Source organism: Giraffa tippelskirchi, chromosome X, assembly GCF_054371585.1.
Source record: "Giraffa tippelskirchi isolate mGirTip1 chromosome X, T2T-mGirTip1v1.2.pri, whole genome shotgun sequence".
Classification (NCBI taxonomy): Eukaryota; Metazoa; Chordata; class Mammalia; order Artiodactyla; family Giraffidae; genus Giraffa; species Giraffa tippelskirchi.
This window is the reverse complement of record NC_137289.1, coordinates 145,067,955-145,095,637: the sequence shown is the minus strand read 5'-3', so window position 1 is coordinate 145,095,637 and position 27,683 is coordinate 145,067,955. Positions and strand designations below refer to the sequence as shown.

Genomic DNA, 27,683 nt, shown 5'->3' with positions numbered 1-27,683 from the left:
TGTTCCCAGTATCAGTGGAGACATAACTCCAGAAAGAATGAAGAGATGGAGCCAAAGCAAAAACAACACTCACTTGTGGTTGTGACAGGTGATGGAAGTAAAGTCCGATGCTATAAAGAGCAGTATTGCATAGGAACCTGGAATGTTAGGTCCATGAATCTAGGCAAATTGAAAGTGGTCAAACAGGAGATGGCAAGAGTGAACATTGACATTTTAGAAATCAGTGAACTAAAATGGACTGGAATGGGTGAATGTAACTCAGATGACCATTATATCTACTACTGTGGGCAAGAATCCCTTAGAAGAAATGGAGTAGCCCTCATAGTCAACAAAAGTCTGAAATGCAGTACTTGGATGCAATCTCAAAAATGACAGAATGATCCCTGTTTGTTTCCAAGGCAAACCATTCAATATCACGTTAATCCAAGTCTATGCCCCAACCAGTAATGCTGAAGAAGCTGTAGTTGAACAGTTCTATGAAGACCTACAAGACCTTCTAGAACTAACACACAAAAAAGATGTCCTTTTTATCATAGGGGACTGGAATGCTAAAGTAGGAAGTCAAGAGATACCTGGAGTGATAGGCAAATTTGGACTTGGAGTACAGAATGAAGCAGGGCAAAGGCTAATAGAGTTTTGCCAAGGGAACTCACTGGTCCTAGCAAACACCCTCTCCCAACAACACAAGAGAAGGCTCTATACATGGACATCACCAGATGGTCAATACCGAAATCAGATTGATTATATTCTTTGCAGCCAAAGATGGAGAAGCTCTATATAGTCAGCAAAAAAAAAAAAGATTCGGATCTGACTGTAGCTCAGATCATGAACACCTTAAGCCAAATTCAGACTTAAATTGAAGAAAGTAAGGAAAATCACTAGATCATTCAAGTATGACCTAAATCAAATTCCTTACGATTATACAATGAGAGTGACAAATAGATTCAAGGGATTAGATCTGACAAACAGAGTGCCTGAAGAACTATGGACAGAGGCTCATGACATTGTACAGGAAGCAATGATCAAGACCATCCCCAAGCAAAAGAAATGTAAAAAAGCAAAATAGTTGTCTGAGGAAGCCTTACAAATAGCTGTGAAAAGAAGAGTAGTGAAAAGCAAAGGGAAAAACGAAAGATATATCCATTTGAATGCAGAGTTACAAAGAATAGCAAGGAAACATAAGAAAGCCTTCCTCAGTGATCAGTGCAAAGAAATAGAGGAAAACAATAGAATGGGAAAGACTAGAGGTCTCTTCAAGAAAATCAGAGATACCAACTAAACTTTTCATGCAAAGATGGGCTCAATAAAGGGCAGAAACGGTATGCACCTAACAGAAGCAGAAGATATTAAGAAGAGGTGGCAAGAATACACAGAAGAATTATACCGAAAAGATCTTCATGACCCAGATAATCATGATGGTGTGATCATTCACCTAGAGCCAGACATCCTGGAATGTGAAGTCAAGTGGACCTGAGGAAGCATCACTACGAACAAAGCTGGTGGAGGTGATGGAGTTCCAGTTGAGCTATTTCAAATCCTAAAAGTTGATGCTGTTACAGTGCTGCACTCAATATGCCAGCAAATTTGGAAAACTCAACAGTGGCCACAGGACTGGAGAAGGTCAATTTTCACTCCAATCCCAAGGAAAGGCAATGCCAAAGAATACTCCAAGTACCGCACAATTGCACTCATTTCACATGCTAGCAAAGTAATGCTCAAAATTCTCCAAGCCAGGCTTCAACAGCATGTGAACTGTGAACTTCCAAATGTTCAAGCCAGATTTAGAAAAGGCAGAGGAACCAGAGAACAAATTGTAAACATCTGTTGGATCATCAAAAATGCAAGAGAGTTTCAGAAAAGCATCTACTGCTTTATTGACTACTCCAAAGCCTTAGACTGTGTGGATCACAATAAACTGTGGAAAATTCTGAAAGAGATGGAAATACCAGACCACCTGACCTGCTTCCTGAGAAATCTGCAGGTCAAGAAGCAACAGTTAGAACTGGACATGGAACAACAGACTGTTTCTAAATCGGGAAACAAGTAGGTCAAGGCTGTATATTGTCACCCTGCTTATTTAACTTATATGCAGAGTACATCATGAGAAATGCTAGACTGGATAAAGCACAAGCTGGAATCAAGATTGCTGGGAGAAATATCAATAACCTCAGATATGCAGATAACACCACCCTTATGGGGAAAATGAAGAAGAACTAAAGAGCCTCTTGATGAAAGTGAAAGAGGACAGTAAAAAAGTTGGCTTAAAACTCAGCATTCAGAAAATGAAGATCATGGCATCTGGTCCCATCACTTCATGGCAAATAGATGGGGAAACAGTAGAAACAGTGAGAAACTTTATTTTTTTGGGCTCCAAAATCGCTGCAGATGGTCACTGCTGCCATGAAATTAAAAAAAGACTTGCTTCTTGGAAGAAAAGCTATCACCAAGCTAGACAGCATATTAAAAAGCAGAGACATTACTTTGCCAACAAAAGTCTGTCTAGTCAAACCTATAGTTTTCCCAGTAGTCATGTATGGATGTGAGAATTGGACTATAAAGAAAGCTGAGTGCTGAAGAATTGATGCTTTTGAACTGTGGTGTTGGAGAAGACTCTTGAGCATCCCTTGGACAGCAAGGAGATCCATCCAGTCCATCTAAAGGAAATCAGTCCTGAATATTCATTGGAAGGACTGATTCTGAAGCTGAAACTCCAATACTTTGGCCACCTGATGGGAAGAACTGACTCATTTGAAAAGACCCTGATGCTGGGAAGGATTGAAGGCAGGAAGAGAAGGGGACAACAGAGGATAAGTTGGTTGGATGGCATCACCAACTGAATGGACATGAGTTTGAGTAAACTCTGGGAGTTGGTGATGGACACGGAGGCCTGGCATGCTGCAGTCCATGAGGGTGCAAAGAGTCAGACATGACTGTGCAACTGAACTGAACTGAGCTTTGCAGTCACATGAGGCCTAACAAATAGACCTGCGGAAACTCGTTTGCTTCTATTTCAACCTCTTTCTTATTTTCTGGTCAGAGAGAAGTAAGGAATCAGTGCGGGGGTTTGCTTTCAGATGTTGAAGCTAAGTAAAGTTTTACTCACTCCTTTCTGTATCATATTCATTCCAATTCAGACATTCTTTCAACTGACATATGCTCCCTTCATAAATATTGCTGTATGTGGGAGTTCCCTGGAGATGATATTAGCTATTTTTTAGTCGTTATAGAGAAGTGTCTTTAAAAAGCTATAGGTAGTGCTGAGGATTACAAGATAACTATGAGTTTGTTGGCAGGGAGGACGAGAATGCTTATTGAGTGATATTAAGATTCCAAATGGCCTTAAACCATTTGTAGGCAGTTGTCCTGCATCTTGGAAATTGAGTTCACGTTTAAAGTTGCCTTGATGCATGACAGTAACCATCAACATCAAATAGTTAAGAGCCTAAGGCCATCTTGATATAAACCCACTGATAAATTTGTGTGAAATATTGTAGTCTGTGAAAGACTGGCTAAGTTTGGTATTAGGGAGATGCAGAAAGCCTTGAATCTGTGTGATTTAATAAAATATCATTGTTATTTAAAAATATATAACATGTCAATTTATTCTTACTGACATCTGTCAAGGTAATTAGCTTTCTAGACTTAGAGGGTTACTCTAGTCAAAGCTATGGTTTTTTTCAGTAGTCATGTATGGATGTGAGAGTTGGACTATAAAGAAAGCTGAGCACAGAAGAATTGATGCTTTTGAACTGTGGTGTTGGAGAAGACTCTTGAAGTCCCTTGGACTACAAGGAGATCCAACCAGTCTATCCTAAAGGAGATCGGTCCTGAGTGTTCATTGGAAGGACTGATGTTGAAGCTGAAATGGCCAATACTTTGGCCACCTAATGCAAAGAGCTGACTCATTTGAAAAGACCCTGATGCTGGGAAAGATTGAAGGCAGAGGAGAAGGGGACGACAGAGGATGAGGTGGTTGGATGGCATCACTGACTCAGTGGACATGAGTTTGGGTAAACTCCAGGAATTAGTGATGGACAGGGAGGCCTGGCATGCTGTAGTCCATGGGGTCGCAAAGAGTCGGACATGACTGAGTGACTGAACTGAAGTGAACATATCAGTTCATTCTTACTGACATCTGTCAAGGTAATTAGCTTTCTAAATTTAGAGGGTCACTTTAACCACTTTAACCCCATTTCTGCCTTTCTCCACTCCCACCAACCCTCACTGAAATATCCAAAGTACAGTTAGTTTTACTCCAGCCATCTGCTTCCTCATAACTGAGTTACAGTAATAAGCTGTTAATTGTACATTCCTTCTCCATCTCAGATCCAATAACTGTGGTATTTCGGGTTTCTAGGATACTGTAGCAAAACCAGAGGCAGATATAACTTGCTGTATTGAAGGAAGCCTTACTAATTTTATGATGCCTATTGGAACCAAGAGAGTAGGCAGCTTGCATCTCTAGCCCATATCAAAGAGATACACTTTTCTAAAAGTGTATATCAAGTCTCTTCTCCATTTCCCTTTCAACTCCCCTTACCCCTCTTGTCACTATAACAATCTTCATCCCTAATGAGCATCGATTATCAGGAGAGTCTAAAGAGGAGAGCTTTTCCTGGTGTCTTTTTTTTCTCTTCCTGGGGCCCATCAGGTGATCTGATCTTCTTGCAGGCCCTTGGCACTTTGTAGTACATAGATGTCATATTGGCATGGGACTTGCCTTCATAGATGGAGTCTGATGCTGCCACATCGTGTGCAAACTTTTTGATCACTTTTGCCTCATCATTGCCAAGAGTCCACATACTGTGATCAGGATAAATGCCTAAGCACACTGGCTGCCTAGAAAACAGGGGAGAAGGGCATGCTCTCAGCGCTAACCAACCACATCTCAATCACAAAAATTGACTAATAGCACTCTGTACAGATGATCTGCAGGATGCCACTGTTCTTCATAAATAGGAGGTATATAAGAACCACCAGGGAACAGAATGAGTAGCTGCCAGGAGGAAAATTTCTGCTGACTGCAAATCTCTGCCACTTTGGCTGGGTGAAATGATTTTTCCCGGAAGGTTTCGGTGATTGCCTAAAGCACTTGCTAGTTTTGCTAATGTGGTTTGACCTCACTGGGGCTCTCATCACAAATGCCTGTTATTTATCTCATACTATACACAGCTGAGACAGAGAATTTGTTCCCAGCCAAGAATCTGATAGAAATTGGATAATCATACTTTGGCTCAATCCAATTCTGTTTTATTGTCCCGGGTTTAAGCTTCCCCTGAAAATAAATATAGTATTGATCTGATAGTCAGTATGTGTAATTGGCAATTGTTCTTCCCTTCTTCCAGATCATTTGTGTGTCTCACATGGTTTATAATGGCTGAATTTGTCAGGGGTTTTTCCACTGGCCTTCCTAGATATCTGCAGGTCATGATCTGATACCCAATGTTTCTTTATTTCCTTCCTTTCTGGAATCTGTGAGTCACTGAATGCATCTTAGCCATGGACAAGTCTGCCATTCTTACTCCAAAATCGAAATCTGAGTTGCTGTGTTACATGCCTCAGATTTTGTTAGGGCCTAGGAGACATGCTTCCTTCTCTTGCAGCAAAGCTTTTGGAGTATAAGGTTCCATACAGCATTTTATCTGTGGCCTGGCCATTTCCTTTAGCTGATTATTATCTGATTATTATTGGTAGAACATGACTCCAGAGTTATTATAATATTGTAATTGTATTACTTATGTAGAAACATATGTATATGTAAAATTTAACAATGTAATAGCAGCAGAGAGTATGAGCTGGTCAGTCGCAACGTCTGTATCTCAATCATTTATATTCTAGCACCTTGAAGAATACCAGCTCATAGTTGGAATTCAATAAATGCTTTCATTTAAATGAATAAATAAATGATGGGATAAAAGAATGAATAACTTAGCACTAGACTTTTCACATTAGTACGTGCCTAGTAACTTAAAGAACGTTTCAATTGTCTTCCCAACGTTTGTTCCACCCTTCCCCATGGGAACTAGCAGTAATGCATTCGGTATAAAGATTGAGGCTGCCATGGCTCTGGAGATCATTCCTGACTGGTTAGTACCAGCGTTAGGTACCAAAAAGGACACACTATTTTAGGAACCACTTCCCTGGTGACTCAGATGGTAAAGAATTTGCCTACAATGCAGGAGACCTGGGTTCAATCCCTGGGTCAGGAAGATCCCCTGGAGAAGGGAATGGCGACCCACTCCCATGTTCTTGCCTGGAGAATTCCATGGACGGAGGAGGCTGGTGGGCTACAGTCCATGGGTCACAAAGAGTCGGACATGACTGACAACTAACACTTCCACTTTTGAAGAAAAAATGAGGAAAAACCCTGACCTAACTATATATGAGTTGTAAGATGTATTTTTAGCAATACTTCAGAGATGTTACAATATGAAAAATATGCATTTTATAATGGATCCAGTATAATGAGTTGGTTCTATCCGAGTGAAGCTCAGCACTCTGATAGTTTGGGGAAGAGATGGTCCTCCTCTCAAGTGGAAATGAGGAAGCAAGTAGCTATGAGAGTCTCTGGCCATCCACATCCTAGAACTCTAAGTGGGGCAGGCCCCAGATGTGGTCAGCAATTTCAACAGCAATGTGAAATGATGAAAAGGAACTGGTTCTTGACCCTGTCCTATCTTGGGAGTTTTCAGTTATGTGGATTAATATATTCCCTTTATCATTTAGGGCTTCCCTGGTGACTCAGATGGTAAAGAATCTCCCTGCAATGGGGAGACCCAGGTTTGATCCCTGGGTCAGAAAGATCCCTTGGAGAAAGGAATGGCCACCCATTCCAGTATTCTTGCCTGGAGAAGTCCACGGACAGAGGAGCTTGGCGGGCCACAGTCCATGGGGTTGCAAAGAGTCGAACACAACTGAGCAACTAACACTTTATCATTTAAGCCAGTTCCAGCTGTATTTTTAAAATTTGGAACCTAAAGCATCCTGAATATGACTTTTCATAAAGGATACTGAGCTCAGAGAGGGCAGACTATACACTGAACAGCAATTAGTATTGTAGAGGAAGAAATCCAAACCATATTCAGTATAGAATGTGGATGAAAGAACCACAAGAAAGGAGAGTAAAGTGTCCCTTCTATATTCTCTCTTGAGCTAGATTCTCAGATCATATTTAGTTCCTGCTCTCGAGTTCACTGGAGGACTTTTTATTAGAATTCCAGAGGAGTCTTCCAGGGATGAGAAAATACACTGTAATTGCTCAGCTTTTTTTTTTTTTTTTTAAAGCATGTAATAATGAAGAGGCAGGATAGTTAGTGGGAAACTTTGGGCTAGAGTCATATGCCTGAGTTCAAATCCTGCCTTTGTTGCTCACTCCTGAGACCTCAGGCACATTGCCTGCTCTCCCTCTCTTCTTTCTTCATCTGCCAGATAGGACTAAAAGAGTGCCTACCCTTTGTGTTGTTAAGAGAATTAACTGACATTGATTCATAGAAAGCACATATAGAATGCCTTACAGATGCTAGCTATTGATATTCCAAAAATTTAGAAAATTTTCAGTTATGTGCCATATCTAGAAGAGAGAGTAATCAGGTGGCTCTAGCCTTATGAGTATGTAAGATAAATTAGTTCATATTAAAGCTCAAGAATTTAGGTTGATTAAAAAAGGGGAAAACTTCAGCCAGTAAAAGCTGCCAGACCTCAATAAACAAGTAAGACTCTTCCCTGTCTTGATTCAGTCAAGTCCTATCTAGACTTAGACCAGTGCACCATTCTGAAATGGAGGCTTGACTTTGCCTCCCTCTCACATGGGGTCGTGTCCTTAGGGGTCTTTCATTCGCTAAGCACCAGTATTCAGTAACTTTATTTGTTCAGGTTGCCCAGTAACCGCCACTTCAACGCCTCACTTTCTCTCTCCTTTCTCCTCCCCTGTGAAAAGAAACAACCACTGTGTCTATTAATTCAGGCTCTCATCCATAGCTAGGAATACAGAAATCATTGTTACATTGGAAAACATTTGGTTTTGTTTACATGTATTCTGTAAAATGTAGTGTTTCTAAGATGAGGGCTAAGGTTTGAATCAGAGACTAGGGCCATCTAATGTTGCATGTCCTGCTGAAGGAGGAGGCCGGGTCTACATCCATCCCCTGATGTCGCTAGATCTAGGGCTTCCCTGCACAGATTGTAGGCCTTGATGTAACCCTCACCTGGGGCCTGCTAGAAACACACCTCTCCCCCTTCACCTACTGAACAAGAATTTGCATTTTAACAACGACCTGCAGTGGTTCTGAAAATGAGAGAAGCACTGCTCTCCAGAGCATATCTGCACAAAAGTGGAAAACTGACTGTAAAGCTCATCTTCTAACTAGAAGAAAGCCTGTGTGTGATTTTTTGCTAATAAGTTTTCATTCTCTGTCTTTTGTGTTATTCTCCTTTGTCATTAAGAGAGAAAGATAACCACTTTGTAAGAAACGGGACCAATAGAGATGCGCTTGTGATAAGGAATCCTATAGAACACTAGGGAACAGGCAGTAAAACTTGTCATCTGCCAAAGAAAGCTCACAGGCTCTCAGGATGGTAGTTAAATGAATTCTTCTCAACTCTTGAGAATTAGGATTCAGTCCGGCAACTGACAGTGATAGAAGGTTCCTTAGATGAAAGGGAGTTGGGCTTGACAGACCTGGGTACAGCATAGACACAAGTTCCAGAAGGGGCTGAAAGCTGAGAGTCAAACTTGAACTAGAGATCTGGAGTGGTTTAAAGTGGAACACAGGTCGGCCAGAAGGTGAAGGATTTGCTGAGATAAAAGGTCAAAGGCAAGAGACGGAGAGTTGCAAGTGGTCTAGGAAAGAGCAAGCTTCCCTGGTGGCTCAGACAGTAAAGAATCTGCCTGCAGTGCAGGAGACCTGGGTTCAATCCCTGAGTTGGGGAGATCCCCTGGAGAAGGGAATGGATACCCATTCCAGTATTCTGGCCTGGAGAATTCCATGGATAGAGGAGCCTGGCAAGCTACAGTCCATGGGGTTGCAAAGAGTCAGACACACGACTAAACGACTTTCACTTTTTAGGAAAGTGAAAAGGTAAAGATTAAAAGTCCAAAGTAATCATCAGAAACCAGGAGATCCATGGGAGCTGAAAGGTGGGAAAAGTCATGCGGGAGGTCTGGGGGGCAGCCCTCTGAGCAGCTTTGCTAATGAGCATCTCTTTCTGAGCCAGCCACATGCAGTTGTATGTGCAGGACGTTGAGCCCTGTGTGTGGTTTGCCTGGAATCTAGGCTGTTATTAAGTGGGAGCTCCTGGATGGAGTGAGTAGAGAGGGTCACAGAGAGAGGCTGCTGCTGAGCGGGAGCTGTTAACCCAGGCCGACCCCTGCCGTGTCGGTCGCGGTGGGGCCAGAATGGGCGGGAAAGATGAAGTCCACATGGTCAGAAAATCTAGAGCAGGAAAGATTAATGGAGGAGGTCTGGTTTCCCCACTGTACCAGGCTGAGGAGCAGAGCTCCTCAAGGGCTGCTGGGGGCCAGGAAAACCACACAAGGTCATCAGCTCAGGTCAAGAAGGTAAGCGCAGTCAGGAGAATGAGGCTGTTGGCTTGGGATGCTGATATTTTACTGTTGGTTCTCTGCTTTATCAGAGTCTGATGAGGCACTGATGACCCTGAGCATAAATCACATCACAAAGGAGGGCAGAGGCCTGTGGAGAACAAGAGCAGATGCCTTGCGTCTGTGAGGCCTGTGTCTCCGCCTAGTGCTTTCAGTTGTTCAAGCCTTTATCCAAAGAAAGTGGTACCATTTTGAATATAGGACAAAGCATGCTCTCGAGAAGATTTGCAGGTATTGCAGTCAGACACATCGGGGCTTTGGAAAATTATCTTTGAGCTTTAGTTTCTGGTTCCATAAAACTGAGAAAAATGCTACCTCCTTTGCAGACTTGTTGGGAAGGTTTAAAACATGTAGAAAATGTAACTCAGAAACACCAGGCACATAATGGGGCCTTTATAAGATCCAAGTAAATAACCGTGGGGCAAGAAAGCAGTCATACTGCTGCCTGAGCCTTCTGCCTACTGCTGCCTCATTATGGACATTTCCTTACTCCTTTAGCATTGTTTCTCTGCATGCTAAGTCACTTCAGTCTGACTTCTGACTCTTTGCCACCCTATGCATTGTAGCCCGTCAGACTCCTCTGTCCATGGGATTTCCCAGGCAAGAACACTGAGTGGGTTGCCATGCTCTCCTCCAGGGGATCTTCCTAACCCAGGGATCGAACCCGCATCTCCTGCGGCTCCTGCATTGCAGGCGGATTCTTTACTGCTGAGCTACCAGGGAAGCCCACCTTTTTGCTTTGAAAGAAAGTGAAAGTGTAGTTGCTCAGTCATGTCCGACTCTTTGCAACCCCATGGACTGTAGCCCACCAGGCTCTTTCTGTCCATGGAATTCTCTAGGCAAGAATACTGGAGTGAATTGCCATTTCCTTCTCCAGGGGATCTTCCCAACCTGGGGGTGGAACCTGGGTCTCCCTCTTTGCAGGTAGATTCTTTACTGTCTGAGCCACAAGGGAAGCCCTTTTTTGCATTGGGGAATACGAAATTTGGGGGCATTCACTGCACAAAGAAGATGAATTCTATTTCTGATGGGTAATGCATAAGGACAAATATAATTCCTAGTTAAAAATATAATTGATAGAAAGTTGAACTCTACCTAGAAGCCATGCACAGTACAGCCTTACTTTGCCCGCTTCCCTGTGGGTGAGCAGAGAGCCTGGAGGGAAATAAGTCTTTGATGCAAGCTCTGAAAATCCATGTCTATCAAGTGCTGGCCAGTTTCTCAGCTAAAACTGAAGCATTTCTAGTTATGTGATGAATTACATGAAGTTAGTGGGTGGGTATAAGTGAGTACCCTTCCCTCTCCAGACATGCTGTTTGCATTTTATCAGGGTATTCCAGAGAAAAAGACCACCATTCACAGCAGTGGCTCTTACACTGGGAATTGTTGAGACTGTGGCAGAGCCATAAGGACAGGGAGACTTTATGATATTCCTCTCCATGGCACTCCTGAATGTTCCCTCTTTGGGTGAGTGTCTCTTCTGCCAAGTTAATCCTAAGCTTCCCTGATGTTGAGGTGGGGAGTAGGTTCTTTTCAAGTTTTCAGGCCTGAGATGTTAGGTCTTGCAACAGAGGTGTCTGAATAATCTGTAGCTTATCACACAAAAAATTTAAAGACAAATTCTTCATGAAGAACTAAGGGACAATAGAGGAGGGCCTACTGGCCTTTTGATAGTGAATACCATGAAAGATAAAGGTGCTTTCTCTAAAAGCTGTTTTTTTCTTTAAAAAACAGAGTCATGCAGTCTTGATCTGGTACTGTCTTTTTTTTTTTCCTTTAAGAAATATCTAAAACGCAACACTCTTGACTACACATCCTTTTTCCGGTAAGCTGTGGCCTTGATCAGTTTACTGATTTTTATTTAAATGGAAAGGGAAATCTACTTTCTGGCCAGGGCATCAATCTGGTTGACCCTTTAAATGTGTTAATTGGAAGACATAGCTTTAAATGTTAGATCAAGTTAACAAATATAATGTGATTCATCAGATCACATACTTCCGTTGTGTATCAAACAAGCCCATCACTATTCAAGTTGTTGCCTAAAGAGAATTACCGATGACTAGCCAATTTAAGAGATTAACCTGGCTCAAAAAGACCCTGAATGGCTGTGATTCAGCATCTTTATTAGACCCTGTTTATTTCCTCCTTATTTGCCATGACTCATCAGCTTTAATGGGACCAGTTCTGTGATCATTTTCACTTTATTTTGTCCTTTGTTTTGAACTGCATCAGATTTTTATTTTAACTTTCCATTGCACAAGATCATATTTATCACAGAGGGTTTTTTTTCTTGTCAAACAAACCAACAAACAAAACAGGATAAATCCTGGTACCTGGATTGTACCTGGAAACAGTAGTAAACTGTACTTGACTATGAAGCAAATAGTATTTTTTTTCACATGTATAATGAATAAAAAATGTCAAGAAGGCATTTAGGTCGATAAATTTTGCTGCTACTTCTTATTGAAAAGTAGCTGGAACCGTAGAAAACAAGCTCTGAGCAAATGGCTGCATTTGTGTAAATTTGCTTTTTGGAGTATTCTGGTATGGTCCTGCAATCTCAGAAATGGGACCTGTGGACACAACGGACTCAAGGACATCTGCCACGTGTTTTTGTTCTCTGGGGCTCTGATGGATACTCAGAACAATCTGATGTCACTGGGGCTTCTCATTGGTTTTATTCCTGGAAAACCTCTCCAAGGCTGATGTCCTTCTTTGTGATTCAAAAGGGTAGAATGTGTTAAATGGTGTTAAGTGGAGAAGTAAGAAGAGAACTCTACCCATGAATATTGCAGCATAGCTACTTGAGCAAAATTGAGCTATCCAGAGCATTGTACCTCTTTAAAAAAAAAAGAAGAAACAAAGTACATTTGGAATTGAAAACCGATTCAAAGAATATATGCTATCCATCTTAGAGAGGAAGAAAAAGAAATCTTTCTGGTAATTACTTCAGGAGACATCTAAACTGAATCACTGAAGTAATGAAATGGTTATTATGGGCAACATAAGTCAGGGCTGCTAGAAAAAATGGAATCTTAATGAGTAGAGTGTGTTTGTAGAGAATAAATCACACCCCACAAATACAAAAATTTGTTTGGAAATGATTAGAAAACTCGGGGACAAAAAGGAATAGCTCTAAGATGGAAAAAAAATTGTTTCCAGCTTTATTGAGATGCAGCTGACAAAAACTGTATTTATAAAGTATGCAACATCATATTTTGATATGCATTGTAAAATTATCACCACAGTCAAGCTAGTCAATACACCCATTGCCTCACATAGTTACATTGTGTGTGTGTGTGGTGAGAATGCTTAAACTTTACTCTTAGTAAATTTTAAGTACTATACAGTACCATAACTGTCATCAGCCTGCTGTGCATTCGATCTCCAGAATGTATTTATCCTGCCTAGCTGAAACTTTATACCCTTTGACTAAATTTCCCCATTTCCCCAACCTCCCAGCCCCTGGTAATACCATCCTATGCTCTGCTTTTATGAATTCAACTTTTTTATATTCCCACATAGAAATGAACTCATGCAGGATTTGTCTTACTGTATCTGGCTTGTTTCACTTAGCATAATGTCCTCTCTAGTCAAGGCTATGGTTTTTCCAGTGGTCACGTATGGATGTGAGAGTTGGACTATAAAGAAAGCTGAGCACCGAAAAATGGATGCTTTGGAACTGTGGTGTTAGAGAAGACTCTTGAGAGTCCCTTGGACTGCAAGGGAATCCAACCAGTCCATCCTAAAGGAGATCAGTCCTGGGTGTTCATTGGAAGGACTGATGTTGAAGCTGAAACTCCAATACTTTGGCCACCTCATGCGAAGAGCTGATTCATTGGAAAAGACCCTGATGCTGGGAAAGATTGAGGGCAGGAGGAGAAGGGGACGACAGAGGATGAGATGGCTGGATGGCATCACTGACTCGATGGACATGGGTTTGGGTAGACTCCGGGGGTTGGTGATGGACAGGGAGGCCTGGCGTGCTGCGATTCATGGGGTCGCAAAGAGTCAGACACGACTGAGCGACTGAACTGAACTGAATGTCCTCTCTGGTCATCTATTGTCACATGTGGCAGAATTTCCTTCTTTTGTAATGCTGAATGATATTCCATTGTATTTACAGTTCACCCTTGAACAGTGTAGGGATTGAGATACTGAACCCTGCACAGTTGAAAATAAACATGTAAGTTTTGATTCCCCCCAAATTTAATTACTAACATCCTATCATTGAGCCTTACCAATAATGCAAACAGTCAATTAACACATATTTTGTATGTTATATATGTTATGTACTGTATGCTTAGAATAAAATAAGCTAGAGAAAAGAAAATGTTATTAAGAAAATCATAAGCATGACTTCCCTGCTGGTCCTGCAATTAGACTCCACACTGCCACTGCAGGGGGCACCAGTTCAATCCCTGGTCAGGGAACTAAGATCCCACGTGCCGAGTGGCAAAAAAAGAAAGAAAGAAAGGATATCATAAGGAAGAGAAAATACATTTTCAGTATTCTACTGTATTTATCGATACAGTGAGTTTACATCTGTTTACAAAATGAATTGTCAATACCTACATCAGAATTGTCTTACGTTCTACAAAATACTGTAGATGTTATGTGTATTATCAACACTAGATGTCAAAATGAAAAGATAATGTGAAAATTCACATTTATTTACAGAGGTAATGATTGATAATGAATAAGCAGCAATGTGATTGCTTTATGGTTTCCTTGTGCAATCGCTGTGATTGCTTTGATACAGTAGCACTGTACACTAATGAATGAATCCTTATAACATTTTTATGCCATCAGTATAAATCATATTTATAACACAGTATTGAAAACATTGTTACATTTACAAAACACTTCTGATGATAGGCTGATACGTGAGAAAGACAGACAGATAGATACACTATACAATACTGTAATTCTCTGAAAGCAAAGTTGCAAAACAACAAGAAAACTAACATTTAATTTTATATTCAATATCACCTTATAAGGATAAACGATCCCCTTCAATACAAGTCTTGCACATGATGGTTTTTACATGTATTTTTTTGTATATTTGTTGAAAAAAAACCAGCATATAAGTAGATCCATGCAACTTCAAACTCATGTTGTTCAAGGAACAACTGTGTGTGTATGTGTGTGTGTGTATCACATTTTCTTTATCCATTCAGCTGTCAACTAGCACTTAGGTTGTTTCCATATCTTGGCATCTTCAAGATCTTAATTCACATTAGGGTCAGTGCTTTTTCTTGAAACTTAGTATATGTAGAACTGCTGTATTTTCTTCTCCATAACATACACTGCCAACACCTCATACTAGTATAGGTCCTTCTTTATTCTCAGAGTACCTTATATTTTGTAGCACTAAGCACCTGTATAATTCTTAACTAATTTTGAAAATGAATTATGGTGAAATATGCCAATACCAGGAGGGTGGGAATCATTGTGGGGTCACCTTAGGGTCTTTGTGTCACAGAATCTAATTCTTAACAGCATTTCAAAATAAGGTCCAATGTTTCAAGCATAAACACAAAGTATGATTGCATCAAGTAATTTCCATATAAAACAAGGAGCCAGCCTTTTATTGTTACCTGTGCAGATCCCATGTCTTTGAATCTGTTTTATCTTTTTCTTGAAACATAAATGATAAGATGCCTCAATAAAAGGCCACGTAGGTGCATACTGCAGCAGAATTCCTAACTTTGTACCTCTCTTCCAACCACAGACAAGGATTTAAATTTAGACACTAATTGCAGTTGAATAGACTATCAAAGTCAAGCTTACAGTAGTGACTGCTTCTAAAACATCCATCCTTTTTACATCCTCTTGAATATGAAATACTTCTGTGCTTTGAACAGTAAGAAAAGTGATTTCCTTTACATTTTAGTCATTTACCTTGTAGTCACCTGAGAATATTTTCAAATTTGCTCCTTTAAACAGAAAAGGAGGCAACCATACCTTTGACACCAATAAAGTGTGCATCTCAACTGAGATGCATTATATTAATACGAATTTAGAGTTGATTTGGGGTTTGCTTGCCCAGATTACAAAGAGTGACGATTGAAATCATATTGAAGTTTTCTTACAAGTGCACTCACATCCAGATCACAGGGAACCATTTTATTTTTATATCTAGACTACTATCCAGTGATTTAGAAGATAGATCTGCTCTAATTTTATTCAGTGTGTTCTTTTTGAGTGCTATAATAGGCTTTTGTTTGCACGCAGGCACCTAATTAAGAGAGGGAAAAAAAATCTGTTGTTAAAATCAGCTGGGAATGATCAAAATGATCATTCTGAGGCTTATAAATATTACATGAGCAATGTGGGTGCATCCGTAATGTATAACTGTTTTCCAGTTCCACTTAAAACTTTTTGTTCTAAAAGTCTCCAAGTCCAGGAGAAGATTGGTGCTTTAAATTCTTACTCATAACAAGAGCTCCCAAGATTTCTATTTGCAGAGATTTGGTTTATTTATATACTTTCAAGGATTATTACAAAAACCAACATGTTATTGCTGTTGCCATGTGTTTAGTCTCTCAGGACGGGAATCTAGTGTGGCTTACCGAGAGTCCCAAGGAGATGCCTGCATTTGGTGGGATATTTCACCACAACCTGTGTTTTGTACCTTAATATTTTGATTGTCCTCTGTTGAGTTTCACTGCCTTTGGAGAATTTGGAATAACGTGATAGAATTACATAAATCTTCAAAAAGAATTAAGTGAGATCAGAGCTCTCATTCAAAAATTTTAGCTGGAATTCCTGAAAAGAGATGCAGAGAAAATAAATTCATGGTAAAGAGATTTACTTAAAGAAGGAGAAAGATTCTAGCCTCACTTGAGTTCTCTCTCTTTTTCCTTACCCTGCCCCCACTTGAATTCTGTTTATTGCTCACTCTTTGTCCCCACCCTCTAGCATGCCGCCTCCTTTTGCCCTGGGGAGGCCCTTCATCATTATTGTCTCTCATGGGGTAGAGGGTGAGGAAAAGAACTTTAAGCACCCCATGGAGATTCAAATGTATAACCAACAGATACCAGGTTCCAAAATAGTCCTTGTTTTTTGCAATGTTACAATTCATCCATTTAAAAGATAGGATTTTATTCCAACAAGACTTTATTTTTTTTTAGTTTACCAAGGATGCTTTAATCAAGAAGAATGAAGTTATTTCTTTGTCTTCTCTTTCTAAAAAATTGGATTTTTCAAGTAATAGATAAATGGGGTACCTCCAGTAGCTGTATCCCTATCCAGGCAGCATGGTGATTAAGCAAATGGAGAAGATGTGGGTACCATCTCTTTCCCATAGGTTGTAACCAAATCAGGGGCTGTGTCTGGAAGTTCTAATTACGTGTCTAGACTGGGATTTCTCAGCTTTAGTACTACTGACTTTCGGGACTGGATAATTTGGGTGAGGGCTGTCCCATGAATTATAGGATGTTTAGCAGCATCCCTGGCCTCCACCCACTATATGTCAGTTGTATTTCCTCTCCTGCCACCTCTAAGTTGTGATAACCGAAAATATCTTCAAACATTGACAGATCCCTCACCTTGGGGGAGGGAGGCAAAATTGCTCCCAGTTGAGTCCTACTGAACTCAGGAAACCATCAGGAATGGGGATGGGGAGTACCACTCTAAAAAACTTAAGCAAAAATAGCATTCTCTTAAAAATCAACATATTCTATAGACCAGTATGTCTAACTTGAGCCAGAAACATGCATTGTACAAGTCAAGGATCTAATTTAGCATTTTTGCAAAAACAAAGCTCTGCCTCTTCATATGTTCTTAAAAGTTATTTTTTCATTCCATCTGTTTTTGTGATGCAGTAATTTCAAAAGCCACAGTGAGTCTGAAGGAATATAGTTGTTTGCCCTTTAATATCTTTTCAAATAGGTATTTGTAAATAAGTCTGAAGGCAAGGAATGTGAAAATGTATTGAGTCCTTGCTTGAGAATATTTTCACGTGTAAATTTTTCTTCAATGAGATAAGAACAAAAGCTCTTGACTGGAGTCCAAGTCTGCTAATTATTTTGTGATGAGCAGGTTTCCTGTGTTGTTTTTTTGTTTTCTAAAGAGTGATATATGTACTAACAGCAATTGCACAGGAATAAAAACCACAATCTGAGGCATTGAATTTCAAGATGATTGGTATTTGCAAGTAAGGCCTGTCTTCACATAGACCAGTGCTTCTTGGCTGGATGATTTCGTCCCCCAGGAGACATTTGATGATATCTGGGGATTTTTGATTTTCAAAACTGAGTGAAGGGATGCTATTGGCCACAGATGCTGCTAAATATCCTACAGTGCACAGCAGTCTTCTGTGACAAAGAGTTCTTCAGCCCCAAATATCATTGATGACAGTGTTGGCAGAGCCTGGGATATACATATGGGAAAGGAGAGTTTCATCACATAAGGGGGCTTGAGGGTCAGAGGAAGGTTATTTTTCCCCCCAGTTCCTCCCCTACTATTTGTGAAGTTCATTCCTTTGAATCTAGCATTGACTTTTTATTCTCGTTTAAAAGTTGATAGTCTTCGGAGATGTAAGATGTTGAGTTACTAAATACAGTGAGAACCCACAGATGGTTTGCTCTTATGATGAGAAGATAGCAGGATAGAGCAAGTTTAACAATATTGTTTGAATAGCACATTTGAGAGTGGGAGAGGTCTTTCAAATGAGGGAGAAGCTGCCAGGAGAAGCTGCCAAAAGGGGCTATGGAGTCTGTAGGTTCAACTCTGTTGCTTCGTTTCCTTGTCTTCAGGAGCATTCTTAAATTCACAGAGACACAAATGGCAAACTGTGTTCAGTGTGTGTGTGTGTGTGTGTGTGTGTGCAGGAATTGTATTTTAGATTCAATCTAAAAGATAATTCCTATAAAATGAGATTTCTATGCTTGCTACTTCTCCAGAGAATGAGTGATAATGGGCAATATTCATCCCGATAACTCAGGCAACCTAAAGTTTACATTTAGGTCATAGACTTCTAGAAGACATCAATTCTGTAGGAAGCTCTAAGCTTAGTCCTTCATTCCAGTTTTCTGTCTGTGTTCTTTCTTTTCATTCTTGCATGTTTATTGCCATATGTCTGCTCTAAAGTCAGCCCAGAATAATTTGAAATACTGGTATCACTTTTAAAAAATCCTTTTTTCCCAATCCCTTTTCCACTTAACACTCCAAAATACTTGCAACACCTCTCTCTTTTCTCTTAGAACAGCTTGAACATGTGGTCTTTGGACCTTTTCTTTCCCCCAAGATTATGTATTTTGTCTTTGTTCTGAAATGTTTCTCACTGCTAAATTATAGTTCTTTACAAAGAAGGTTGGGTTTAATTAAGAGTTTAAAAGAGTCTTTCAAAAGTAACTGAAGATCAAAGATGATCATCAAGAATGTCAAACTATAGTGTGGTACTCTGAAGCACCACTTCTGCTCAAATTTGGGTTTTCTGACATCTGTTTCTTTGCAGTGGCATACTGTAACACTTTTTTTTCAGTCACAGATCAGACTGGAAGAGGTCCCAGAGAAATTTAATTTTGTCATCCCAATCTTTCCCACTCTTGCCTGGGTCCTGCTATCTTTATTTTCTTAGGTTTCCCATTTTAGCTGCCAGGGAGCTGTAAATAGAGTTGTCTTAAACATTTCAGGTTTCTTTCCCCACCAAATAGTCTACTTTTCTTGGAAAATGCTCCTTCAAATTGAAAGATTGAGAATTGAAGACAATGAATTCTTGTATGCTCTTTCACCAGTTAAATCTTTAAACATACAGTTATTTGAAGTATTAAGAGAAACCTAGTGCTCACTTCAGAGGAACATATATTAAAATTGGAATGATACAGAGAAGATTATCATGGCCCTTGCCCAAGGATGACATGAAAATTCATGAAGTGTTCCATATTTTTTATAAAACTCTTAGAGGAAAACATAGGCAGAACATTCAATGACATAAATCAAAGCAAGATCCTCTATGACCCACCTCCTAGAGTAACGGAAATAAAAACAAAAGTAAACAAGTGGGACCTGATTAAACATGAAAGATTTTGCACAGCAAAGGAAACTATAAGCAAGGTGAAAAGACAACCCTCAGAATGGGAGAAAATAATAGCAAAGGAAACAACTGACAAAGGATTAATTTCCAAAATAAATAAGCAGCTCATTCAACTCAATACCAGAAAAACAAACAACCCAATCAGAAAGTGGGAAAAAGACTTAAACAGACATGTCTCCAAAGAAGACATACAGATGGCTAACAAACACACGAGAAGATGCTCAACATCGCTAGTTGTTAGAGAAACGCAAATCAAAACTACAATGAGATATCACCTCACACCAGTCAGAATGGCCCTCATCAAAAAGTCTACACACCATAAATGCTGGAGAGGGTGTGGAGAAAAGGGAACACTCTTGTACTGTTGGTGGGAATGTAAATTGACACAGCCACTATGGAAGATGGTATAGAGATTCCTTAAAAAACTAGGAATAAAACCACCATATGACCCAGCAATCCCACTCTTAGGCATATACCTGAGGAAACCAAAATTGAAAGAGACACATTATTCATTGCAGCACTATTTACAATAGCTAGAACATGGAAGCAACCTAGATGTCCATCAACAGATGAATGGATAAAGAAGTTGTGGTACATATACACGATGGAATATTACTCAGCCATAAAAAGGAGCACATTTGAGTCAGTTCTAATGAGGTGGATGAACCTAGAACCTATTATACAGAGTGAAGTGAGTCAGAAAGAGAAAGATAAATACTGTATTCTAATGCGTATATACAGAATCTAGAAAAATGGTACTGAAGGATTTATTTACAGGGCAACAATGGAGAAACAGACATAGACTTATGGACATGGGGGGAGGGGAGGAGAGGGTGGGATGTATGGAAAGAGTAACATGGAAACTTGCAATACTGTATGTAAAATAAATAGCCAACGGGAATTTGCTGCATGGCTCAGGAAACTCAAACGAGGGCTGTGTATCAACCAAGAGGGATGGAATGGGGCAGGAGATGGGAGAGAGTTTCAAAAGGGAGGGGATATATGTATACTTATGGCTTATTCATGTTGAGGTTTGACAGAAAACAGCAAAATTCTATAAAGCAATTATCCTTCAATAAAAAATAATTTAAAAAAAGAGAAACTTAGTACTTTACTAAAATCTCACTGTGTCACTGCAAATTAATGTAGTTATCCTTCTTGGTCATTAGAAGGCTTTTACCCAATGGTGATATCATCTCCGTTTCTGATTTGGCGCCTGTCATAGCCAGGGACCTTCATGGTCTTGGACTAATAAACATGCAGGTAAAATTTTTGACTTACGTGGTTAAATATCCACTCTCATGCTGCTGCTGCTAAGTCGCTTCAGTCATGTCCGACTCTGTGCGACCCCATAGATGGCAGCCCACCAGGCTCTGCCGTCCCTGGGATTCTCCAGGCAAGAATACTGGAGTGGGTTGCCATTTCCTCCTCCATTGCATGAAAGTGAAAAGTGAAAGTGAAGTCGCTCAGTCGTGTCCGACTCTTCTCAACCCCGTGGACTGCATCCCACCAGGCTCCTCCGTCCATGGGATTTTCCAGGCAAGAGTACTGGAGTGGGTTGCCATTTCCTTCTCCCATGCATGAAAGAGAAAAGTGAAAGTGAAGTCGCTCAGTCGTGTCCGACTCTTCTCAACCCCATGGACTGCAGCCCACCAGGCTCCTCCGTCCATGGGATTTTCCAGGCAAGAGTACTGGAGTGGGTTGCCATTTCCTTCTCCAATCCACTCTCATAATTAGTATCAAATTGCATCTGAAATGTCCAACACTGCGACTCTTAATGTTCGCTAAAATGTGGTTGACAACTATTAAAATAGCCAGGACATAGAAGTAACCTAAATGTCCATAAACAAAGAAATGAATAAAGAAGATGTAATACATCAGTTCAGTTCAGTCACTCAGTTGTGTCCGACTCTTTGCGACCCCAAGAATTGCAGCACGCCGGGCCTCCCTGTCTATCACCAACTCCCAGAGTCTACCCAAACCCATGTCCATCGAGTTGGTGATGCCATCCAGCCATCTCATCCTCTGTTGTCCCCTTCTCCTCCTGCCCCCAATCCTTCCCAGCATTAGGGTCTTTTCCAATGAGTCAACTCTTCGCATGAGGTGGCCAAAGTGTTGGAGTTTCAGCTTCAACATCAGTCCTTCCAATGAACACTCATGACTGATCTCCTTTAGGATGGACTGGTTGGATCTCCCTGCAGTCCAAGGGACTCTCAAGAGTCTTCTCCAACACCACAGTTCAAAAGCATCAATTCTTCGGCACTCAGCTTTCTTCACCGTCCAACTCTCACATCCATGCATGACCACTGCTGCTGCTGCTGCTGCTGCTGAGTCGCTTCAGTCATGTCCGACTCTGTGTGACCCCATAGACGGCAGCCCACCAGGCTCCGCCGTCCCTGGGATTCTCCAGGCAAGAACACTGGAGTGGGTTGCCATTTCCTTCTCCAGTGCATGAAAGGGAAAAGTGAAAGTGAAGTTGCTCAGTCGTGTCTGACTCTTAGCAACCCCATGGACTGCATCCCACCAGACTCCTCCGTCCATGGGATTTTCCAGGCAAGAGTACTGGAGTGGGGTGCCAGAAAAATCATAGCCTTGACTAGACGGACCTTTGTTGGCGAAGTAATGTCTCTGCTTTTAAATATGCTATCTAGGTTGGTCATAACCTTCCTGTTTTTTTAAAGTTCTGCCATAAAAGGGCACCTTTAAAATTTAAAGCCTTTTTGTGGTAAATCCATATGTTGTATCTAAATCATAGGAAATGTGATTGCTCGTGCTCAGAGGAGAAATGATTGTTTTGTCAGCTTGACATATCCTACCTCCAAAACTTTCATTTCTTAGGATTCATGAAAAGTTATGCAAACTTTGAATGCTTCTTTAGGAAACATCTTGTCTTTCCAAACAGCTTGCATCGGGAACAGCTGCACAGTCACTCAAAAGAACTAGTTGACTAATGCTTTTCCATTTGTCTGGGAAGATGTTTTTTTCTTTTTTTTTTTTTTTAATAAAAAAGAGAAATCTGCTTTGGTTTTTTAATGTAAGGATGGCTCAGGGTCCCTATCTAGATGGGCTATGAGTCTTTGTGTAATTTCATCTGTCTGTATGACATACAGTAAATAACAGTTGATTATCTGACTGCTGGTATATAAGGATCTCATGGAGAAAGCGCTTCTGCCTGCTGCTGCTTGGAGAGGCCTTGGAAGATGGTCATCTGTGGAACTACCCCACCTAGCACATCACTTTATCCAGGATGCTCATAGCCTACCTCTACCCTTGTCCTCAAGGTTCCCTTGAGAGGTGCCGTATTTGTCCATGGCCTGCCACTTAATCCAAAAGCAATAAAGACATCGCTAGCTGTGCCAGGCCAAAACTGAATAGTTTGGCTTATATGGTAAGTGTTCTAAAGAAACTCAAGGAAGAAAGAGAAGCAGAAATGGCCCAACACCATAAATGAGCATAGAAATACTAACAATTAGATCAGAAAACTTTCAAGTTGAATAAATGTTTTATTTTGGCCCCCGACAAAAGAATGTACATGAAGACAAATAACATCAGGTGTATTGCAGCCTCAAGAGGTCATTAAAGCCTGTTTGAAACCTGATGGGGCACGTTATGGAAGTCACTGACAAATTCACCACTGGCAAGATGAGTTTGCACAGGCAGAGTGCTGTGTGCACCTGTAACAGTCTCATGGGGACTGGATCTGTGTCCCCTGCTGCTGATCACATCAGAGACTAGAAAGGCAGAAAGCAAGTCTGAATGGGAGATTACAGAGGAAGCAATTAGCAAATGCAGCACACCAGCTCCACCAACTAAAAACCTCTTCTTCAAATGGGTATGAGCATCTGTGCACGCTGCTGATGGCTATGTCTGTCTTTGGAGCCCATCAGTGATATTCAGAAAGTGGTAAAGATGAGCCTTTCCTTGTCAACACTCAGAGCACATCCTGAAAAGATGTTCTGTGCTTTGAATGCTCTACTTTTTGAGAAAAAGATCTCAACTTTTACTGGCATTTAAAAGGTCCATGTTTGAGAGTTAAGCTTGAAGTGATAAAATTATATGCCTCCTCAGATTTATTACTTTTGAATTACGCCAAATCGTATGTTCCAATGATAGCTTTAAAAACCCACTTTACTTTTTATCTTACCTACTTCAGTTCTTTTACCATCTCTGCTCTGCCCTCCCTCTGCTCCAACCACATAAAATCTTTTCTGTAGGTTTTGATACAAGTTTGGATTATTTTTCTCCAATTAGTTTGGCATAGAGTAGAGCTGTGAAAATATCTGTGAAGAATTTGAGTTACATGGAGATAAGGTGACAAAAAAACCAATAAAGTATATTTGGATTTCAATTCTTATTTTAAAATATGCCCAGAACACTGGTTAGGATTACAGGAGAAATAAAGATAAGGTCCAGTAAGAGCCTAATGAAAGGCAGTTCAGTTCAGTCGCTCACTTGCATCTGACTCTTTGCGACCCCGTGGACTGCAGCATGCTAGGCTTCCCTGTCCATCACCAACTCCCAGAGCTTACTCAAACTCATGTTCATCGAATCAGTGATGCCATCCAACCATCTCATCCTCTGTCATCCCCTTTTCCTCCTGCCTACAATCTTTCCCAGCATCAGAGTCTTTTCAAATGAGTCAGTTCTTTGCATCATATGGCCAAAGTATTGGAGTTTCAGCTTCAGCATGAGTCCGTCCAATGAATATTCAGGACTGATTTCCTTTACAATGGACTGGTTGGATCTCCTTGCAGTCCAAGGGATTCTCAAGAGTCTTCTCCAACACCACAGTTGAAAAGCATCCATTCTTCAGTGCTCAGCTTTTTTTATGGTCCAACTCTCACATCCATACATGACCACTCGAAAAACCATAGCTTTGACTAGATGGACCTTTGTTGGCAAGGTAATGTCTCTGCTTTTTAATATGATGTCTAGGTTGGTCATAGGTTTTTCTTCCAAGGAGCAATCGTCTTTTAATTTCATGGCTGCAGTCACCATCTACAGTGATTTTGGAGCCCAAGAAAATAAGGTCTGACACTGTTTCAATTGTTTCCCCATCTATTTGCCATGAAGTGATGGGATTAGATGCCATGATCTTAGTTTCTTGAATGTTGAGTTTTAAGCCAGCTTTTTCACTTTCCTCTTTCACTTTCATCAAGAGGCTCTTTAGTTCTTCTTCATTTTCTGCCATAAGGGTTGTGTCATCTATGTATATGAGGTTAATAAAAGGCAACTTTGACATAAATATACAGTAGTGTTTAACAGAAGAAAAGTTCAACATCATAATAGACCAAAAACAGTTGGTTTGCTTGTAGCCAAATTGTCAAGCATGATGCTGAATTCAGCTTCTGAATAGCCTCTTCTCAGTCCTTCCTGACCACAGTAGCTGCCTTGGAGTACATTTTCCTTGCCTGGGACATTTGTCCATCTCTTCCCTTCTTTAGGTTACATTCCCACTTTTCAAGACTGAGATTGGGCATCGCCTTCTTCTGGAAAGTTTTCCCACACTGCATTAGATATCTTTTCTCTCTCTGCACCCTTAGCACCCTCTGGCTAGCTCTGTTGTCATGCTGAGTTATCATTCTTTTCACATATGTGAGTTCCTTCCCTAGGAAATGGTGTCTGTTGCTTCTTCAACCCCTAGCTTCATGAAAATTTGTTGAATGAATGGTTCTGCAAATCCTACTTTTCACCTTGATTCAATCTGTAACTCATCAGATGCATTTTAAAGACTGACATGAACCTTTTTATAGTTTTTGTTTCTCTTGGCCGATGTGAATATTCATACATTTAGCTACAGGAATGAAAGTATGCTCAAAGATCAGGTGCTATTCTGGACTCTACTGATGGGTTATGTAATAAATGGTATATGCACTGCTTGCCTTTCTAGAATAGAAGAAGAATGACTTCAGGCATGCCTCCCACCCTAGGAGTTCACTCCACATGCATGGGGCTCCCTGATACAGCAGCTACATTCAGTGAGCAAGCATTCTCTTTAGTTAAGGTTGGTTGTGACAGCTGCTGTAATACAGTCTGAGAGATGACCATATCCAGTGTATTATCCTTATATTCATCTGAGATAAACCACATGATATTGTACTGAGCTGAAAATGCAGGAGTCTCAGTTAGTTGTCTTTTCTGATTATTTACTTGACAGTCATTCAGAAGCATGATTGAAAATTTAGGAAGGAGATAGGTAATAGATAGTTTGCATTAAGAAAGAAGACAACCTAGAGAAATAAGAGACTATATAAATGACCATCTATTTCTCAGGTACTTTATGAGTGTGGACAAATGTTGATATAGGAGAGCTGTGATACCATATCATCTCCTAGAGGCCAGAGTGCCTGAAACACAGAGAGACATTGTTATTAATAAAAAAAATAATAATAATTATGCTACTAGAGAGGAGGGGGAAAGTCATCTGGTACACACAAAATACCAGCTTTCAATTCTGAATCTTTCCCCTGAGTTAGAGGCTTGCTAGAATGACTTGACCTGAAAAACTCATGCATTTTTATTTTTTTTAATTAAACAAGACTTTTGAAATTCCTCCACATAAGCGAATTTTTCAGAATGGCCATTGAATTAATTATCTCCCCATCATCTTTTCCCAAATATTATTGGTTTTTAACACCCCATGAACAGTATGTAAAGGCAAAAAGATAGGACACTGAAAGGTGAACTCCCCAGGTCAGTAGATGCCCAATATGCTATTGGAGAACAGTGGAAAAATACCTCCAAAAGAATGAAGAGATGGAACCAAAACAAAAACAACACCCAGTTGTGGATGTGAATGGTGATGGAAGTAAAGTCTGATGCTGTAAAGAGTGATATTGCATAGGAACCTGGAATGTTAGGTCCATGAATCAAGGTAAATTGGAAGTGGTCAAACAGGAGATGGCAAGAGTGAACATCGACATTTTAGGAATCAGTGAACTAAAATGGACTGGAATGGGTGAATGTAATTCAGATGACTATTATATCTACTACTATGGGCAAGAATCCCTTAGAAGAAATGGGTTAGCTCTTGTAGTCAACAAAAGAGTCCGGAATGCAGTACTTGGATGCAATCTCAAAAACAACAGAATGATCTCTGTTTGTTTCCAAGGCAAGTTGTTCAATATCACAGTAATCCAAGTCTATGCCCCAACCAGTAATGCTGAAGAAGCTGTACTTGAACGGTTCTATGAAGACCTACAAGACCTTCTAGAACTAACACCCAAAATGATGTTCTTTTCATTATAGGGGACTAGAATGCAAAAGTAGGAAGTTAAGAGATACCTGGAGTGACAGGCAAATGTGGCCTTGGAGTACAAAATGAAGCAGGGCAAAGACTAACAGAGTTTTGCCAAGAGAAAACTCTGGTCCTAGCAAACACCCTCTTTCAGCAACACAAGAGAAGACTCTACACATGGACATCACCAGATGGTCAATACCGAAATCAGATTGATTATATTCTTTGCAGCCAAAGATGGAGAAGCTGTATACAGTCAGCAAAAACAAGACCAGGAGCTGACTGTGACACAGATCATGAATTCCCTATTGCAAAATTCAGACTTAAATTGAAGAAAGTAGGGAAAACCACTAGACCATTCAGGTATGACCTAAATCAAATCCTTTATGATTACACAGTGGAAGTAACAAACAGATTCAAGGGATTAAATCTGATAGACAGAGTGCCTGAATAACTATGGACAGAGGTTCCTTATATTGTACAGGAGGCAGTGGTCAAGACCATCCCCAAGAAAAAGGAAGGCAAAAAGACAAAATGGTTGTCTGAGAAAGCCTTACAAATAGCTGAGAAAAGAATAGAAGCTAAAGGAAAAAGAGCAAAGGAAAGATATACCCATTTGAATGCAGAGTTACAAGGCACAGCAAGGAGAGATAACAAAGCCTCCCTCAATGATCAGTGCAAAGAAATAGAGGAAAACAATAGAATGGGAAAGACTAGGGATCTCTTCAAGAAAATAAGAGATACCAAGGGAATTTTTCTTGCAGAGATGGGCACAGTAAAGGACAGAAATGGTATGGACCTAACAG

The 27,683-nt window shown here is 40.4% G+C and overlaps 1 protein-coding gene and 1 non-coding gene across 2 annotated transcripts in view; both read left to right on the top strand.

Moving 5' to 3' along the window:
* Positions 1-27,683, top strand: part of FRMPD4 (FERM and PDZ domain containing 4) — a 765,281-nt gene that overhangs the window by 78,011 nt on the left and 659,587 nt on the right. The gene's annotated exons all lie outside the window — the stretch shown is intronic.
* LOC145537357 (U6 spliceosomal RNA) lies at positions 19,390-19,494 on the top strand. Its single transcript, XR_014076376.1, has one exon. It is a non-coding gene; the product is annotated as a U6 spliceosomal RNA (small nuclear RNA).